At 43.2% G+C, this 5655-nt stretch overlaps 1 pseudogene; it reads right to left on the bottom strand.

The window, feature by feature from the left end:
* Positions 1–2485: 2485 nt before the first annotated feature.
* Positions 2486–2577, bottom strand: LOC129666709 (small nucleolar RNA SNORA17; annotated as a pseudogene).
* Between the last annotated feature and the right edge of the window lie 3078 nt (positions 2578–5655).

Below are 5655 nucleotides of genomic sequence, written 5' to 3'. Positions count from 1 at the left end.
TTGTTTAGGATTTCCTATCAGTTCTCATTCAAGATGGCTTGTTTTCTTATGCATTTGGTAATTACTGGGGGCTTATATGTGACTGTGAGGAAATTATGTGTGCGTTTTGTATAAGATATAGGCTTCCTGAGAGGTTGTGTTGTCATGGGAACCTCTCTTCATCCCTGTGCAGCATGATGTTTAACCCCAGACGCATAGGATAATAGTACTGTGCTTTGAGTTTTAAATAAGAGACTGTTTTCATTTGTTTTTCTCTGCCATCCTGGAACAGAGGGCAGGCTCATACAGGTGTTTCATTAGTTCTCTCAGTTTCTTGTATGCAGAACTGAGTTGTGTGCTGTGCTTTTGCTCCTGGAGTCTTATATTCAGCAGTTTCTCTCTTGGCAGCCCCCACAGCCTAATCTAAGTGTACAGAATCACAAGACTTTTGTCCCCAAAGGTTGAGTTCCCAGCAGATATTTCCAGCTTCATATCTTTTGAGCTAAATTTTAGTTTTTTTATTATCTTTGTCATCATCATTAATTTTCCTTTGGGGATTTTCCCAAATGTTTTTTACATTAGCATTGCATTAAATACATAGGGTTTGGGGAGATTATTTAGTTAGTGCCTGCTTTTTAAAAATACTATGCATTGGTAGAGGACATTTGGAGTCTTAATTTCCAAATTTCTAAAAATCAAAAGTTTAACATAGTGTTAGAAATATAAATATTTCAACTATTTTGCACTCCTAGGGGAAAATGAAATAAATGGTGTGAGAAATCCCATTGAAATAACTGCAAGTTTTGATTGGGAAAGGTATGTGGCATCATAAAGATTACTAACAAGATATACTTCATTGGGAACTTCTGCAGGATAGAAGAAACTGATTTATTAATTCGTTTTAAGTGTGAAGATTCTATTATGTTTCAAAATTTTAGTTGTAAAAATTATGTTGATATGTACATGTCTGTGTGTAGGTATATACTGGGTTCTGGGCGCTGAGCTCAGGTCCTCCACAAGAACAATACACACACTGAACTTCTGAAGCATTTCTCAAGCCACTCTGTGTTTTAAAAATCATATATCTCACAGGCAGACGTTGGGCAGAGTGCAGGGAGCCTTGTGGAAGAGTCAGGGGAAGAATAGAAGGACCCGGAGGGGACAGGAGCTCCACAGGAAGACCAACAGAGCCAACTAACCTTTGCCCAGTGGGGCTGAAGTACCAACCAAAGGACCATGCATGGACTGGTCCTAGGCTCCCTACACATATGTACCCAATGGGCAGCTTGGTCTTCACACAATAGAAAAGAGGCAGGGCCGACTCCCCTACATTCTTGCCCTCAGGCTGGCTCACCTGCAACCCCCACAATCAGGGTCAACTTTACTGTGCTGCCCAGATGAGGTGCTAGGCTTGCTCTCCTGAGTGCTGCAGCAGTAAGAGGCAGGGCTAGCTTTCTTGTCTGCCATGGGAGACAAGGGATGAGGTTGGGCATATTTTCCTTGCCCATTTCACCACAGGGTAGATAAGTTGTGGGACCAGCTCTGCCACATTCATGTCCTAAGGCTGGTTCATCCATACCCCTCCCCCCAGGGTCAGCTCTACTGCATTGCCCAGGCGAGGTGCAGGGCCTGCTAGATATGGATTCAGCTCTCCCACAAAGCCCAGATGAGGGGTGGGGCCAGTTCTGCGCAGCCTCAGACCGGAGATGCCTGGCCTTTGGTGATACCCCGCTGCTGTAGGGTCATGGAACCAGACAAGGGTCATATCCAGCATGGCCTGCCCCCTCAGGCCTGCATGGTGCCAGACTGTTGGTCATCTCAGGCCCCATAGTCCAGGCCTGGTGGTTGTCTCAGGCTCACTCCTTGCCCAGACTACCTAAGTGGCCCCTTGGGAGAACTGCCAGTCTCAGGCTCACTCCTGCTCTGGCAGTGGTCCTGGGAGGGGTTCTTCTAGTCTCCAGCCTGCTCCTTCTCTGAGACCCCTAGTGCTAGACTGGTGGTCATCTCAGGCTTATTTTCTTTATTCACTTTACATCCTGGTTGAAGCGCCTCCCCTACCTTCCCCCCAACATCACGTGTCCCTTCTCCCCATTCTCTCCTCTCCTTCTCCTCAGAGAAGGGAGAGGTCTGCCAGGGGTACCACCCCACCCGGGCACCTTAAGTCACTGCAGGATTAGGCAATCCTCTCCCACTGAGTATAGACCAGGCAGCCCATTTAGGGGGATGAGGTCCAAAGGGAAGTCTCAGAGTCAGAAAGGGCCCCTCTCTAGCTGTTGATGGATACTAGAAAGACGAAGCTGTACATCTACTACCTATGTGCAGGGGGCCTACGACCAGTCCATGCATGCTCTTTGGTTGGTGGTTCTGTGTCTGTGAGCCCCTTTGTGCCCAGGTTAGTTTAGTCTGCAGGTCTTCTTGTGGAGTCCTTGACCCCTCCGACTCCCTCAATTGTTCCCCAAGTTTTCCGTAAGACTCCCTGAGCTCTATCTAATGTTTGGCTGTGGCTCTCATTAGACTACTAATCATTCAGATGTTCATAGGACAGAACACTGAACATCTCCCATAGCCTCTCTTCTCTCTGCAACCTACTGACACAGCAACCAAAAGTCCTTTTAAAAAATATTAAATCTATCTATTTATTCATTATCACACCCCTCCCCTCTCTCCTCCCAGCCCCACCTCCCACCCTCTTTCTCCTTTCCCCTTCTCCCCAGAAAAGGAATTCCCCCCACCCCATCAACCCACCCCAGCACATCAAGGCACATATGGATTGAGTGCATCGTATTCCACAGAGGTTCAACAAGGCAGCCCCACCAGGAGGCTGAAAGCAGGCAACAGAGTCCATGTCAGAGGCAGCTCCCACTCCACTTGCTAGGAGACCCACATGAAGATTGAGCTGCCAATCAGTTAACTATGTGTTGGGGCTAGGTCCAGTCCATGCTTACTCTTCAGTTGGTGCTTCAGACTGTGTAAGCCCTCATGGGCTTAGGTTAGTTGACGCTGCTGGTCTTCTTGAGGAGTTCTTGTCTCCTCTGGGATGCAGCTACAAGTCATATTAAGTATTTAATACTCAAGGGAAGTTAAAAAGATTTTCTGGTAAAATTTTTCTTCAGAGCACTGGAGAATTCAGAAAGTCTTCTTCTATTCTTTTGTCTAATTTGTCCTGCTGGCAACTGTTAGACTATTTTATTTACTTTATTTTTTCTTTTTTTTTTTTTTTTTTTTTGTTTTTGTTTTGAGGCAGCGTTTCTCTGTGTAGCCTTGGCTTTCTTGGAACTCACTGTATAGACCAGGCTGGTCTTGAACTCTGAGATCTGCTTGCCTCTGCCTCCTGAGTGCTGGGATTAAAGACCACTTTCCAGCTTGGAATATTTTCTTAAAGAAAATAAATGTCAATATATGTTCCTTTTTCCATTAATGAAGCCCTAGTTCATTCCTATTTCACTGTTTGTTAGACATTCTTTTTTGTCGGGATGTTCAGTTTGAGATCAGTTGTTCACATCTGAATCTAAAGCTTTTTAGGTTTAAAGCCAGTTTATGAAGGGCTTTCTTTATATTGTAGTCGTGTATAGCAAGAGGAATCAAAGATGAAGTAACATCTCACTTTTTTGGTACCATTCAGTTCAGTGGGATGAGGGAGAAAGAAAAGGAATGGAACAAAATTATGTGAAAAAAAATCATATGATAACATAAGGTTCATAACAGATGCTTAGGTATATAATTCTTTTCTCTTTTTAATTTTTAAAAACACTATATATGTTATATGACATTATTTATTTTATAACTTTAATAGACTTCTCCTGGGATAGCAAGACTTTTGAAAGGCAAGCTATGAGTGCTGTGTTTGTGATTTCTCCTTTTGATCCTCCAACATATTGGAAAATACATGAAGTCACAGGAAAGATAACAAAAACAGTAACATGAGATAGTATAGACTACTTAAATGCTATTAACTCATTGCTTGCCTCGGTTCTGGAGTTTTGTATTTAACCTACAATGACCTGTGAGATCAGTATGTATCATGATATTCTCCAAGAGTAAATAGCTCAAGAAATGGAAAGCTTTTGGCTGAGGATGTTGGGGAATATGGCCCCTTCCATAGTGGCTGTTGTCAGAAGGCAGCTGCTTATTCATTCGATGACAGGCAAGAAACAGTGTACAAACCAGAACTAGAAGTGGGTTCAGCCATCAAAGGTTACACTCCTAGTGGGCTATTTCTGCCAGCAAGGCCCTAGGTTCCATATCTCAAAAATTCTTAAACTCTACCACCATCTGGGAAGTGAGTGTTCAAACACAACCCTGAAGAGGAGGAATTTTCAGCCTCATCCCACAGCAGGTTGATGTCTTAATCATTTAGCCACTGAGGGAACTGACCACAGGGAAGTCAAGTCACTCAAGTTCACATAGGTAGTCATACAGAACCCAGAGTTGGGTACAGGAGGCACCCAGGAAATATAGGATGAAGTATTAGTGAATTAACTCCAGGAAGCTTTCCAAAGAAAGGGCTGGAGCACAATAGTCTTGGGAACTCTACATCCAATGCTAACACGTTTCTCTTTGTTTTTCAGACTGCATCACTGGTGGCAACTACAAAATTGTCTGCATTAAAAGGCTCTTTCTTTGTGTCTTGTAGGAAGCCCTTTAATGTCCTTACCTTAAGACATAAAAGATTGACATATTTTACCTCCAGCAATTTTTGGTTTTGTTGTTTTGTTTCTTCTGAGCTGTGTAGTCCTCAAAGGACAGAAGCTTCATTGGTATGCTAGTTATATCTTATGTTTTACAAGAAAACTTCCCCAATGCTCAGAATAGGAATTCGTTTTACCTGCGATGCATAGCAACCACTTTTAGCTTGCATATTAATGGAATGTACTGACTGAAAGTCATTTGGAAATGTGGATTTCTCTCCTCCCCCTTCTCTACATAGTCCTCCTTACCTTCAGGACTGGATATAATCACAGCTCACTGGGTTTAGAAGGGACTTTAATATAATCACATGGTCCCAGAGAACTTCAGTGTAGAGAAGCTTTGACTACGTCAAGGGAAAGGTTGAAGAATGAAAATGAGAATAGTTCTGCTTAGAGATGAAACTGTCCCCCACAGAGCAATCAGATGCATGATCAGAGGGTGACATTAGTCACTGCAGTGGGAAGAAAGTCACCTAAACTGTTCCCTGCATTTCAGTCAACTGTTGTTGTGCAGTGGGGCACAGGTAGCTCCAGAGTGTTCTGCTGGGCCTAAGCGTGTGTCAGAGACTTGGCCATGTGAGAGTGCAGAGGAGCAGAGACACACAGCGAGCATGCTGACTGCTGTCTTCAGGGAAGCTGCTTCTTTATTTATTCGTTTGGTATGTTTCCTCTCGTGCATCTTCCAGAATGACGGAGCAGAATTCCGATTTAATAGAAACCCTGTGCTCTAGGGATGGGGTGAATCAACATTTGATACTGTAAGGAAAAATGGCAAAAATGTAGCTTTTACTTTTATTGAAAATAGGTTTTTTTTATACAATATATTCTGATTATGGTCTCCCCTTCCCCTTTCTTCCCAGCTCCTCCCCATCTCCTTTCCCATCTGGATCCACTCTCTTTGTGTCTTTCCTCAGAAATCAAACAGGCCTCTAAGGGACAATAATAAATAAATAAATAAATAAATAAATAAATAAATAAATAAATAAAT

This window comes from Psammomys obesus, unplaced genomic scaffold, assembly GCF_907164565.1.
Source record: "Psammomys obesus unplaced genomic scaffold, mPsaObe1.curated_primary_1811, whole genome shotgun sequence".
In the NCBI taxonomy this organism is placed as follows: Eukaryota; Metazoa; Chordata; class Mammalia; order Rodentia; family Muridae; genus Psammomys; species Psammomys obesus.
This window is presented reverse-complemented; position numbering and strand designations above follow the sequence as displayed.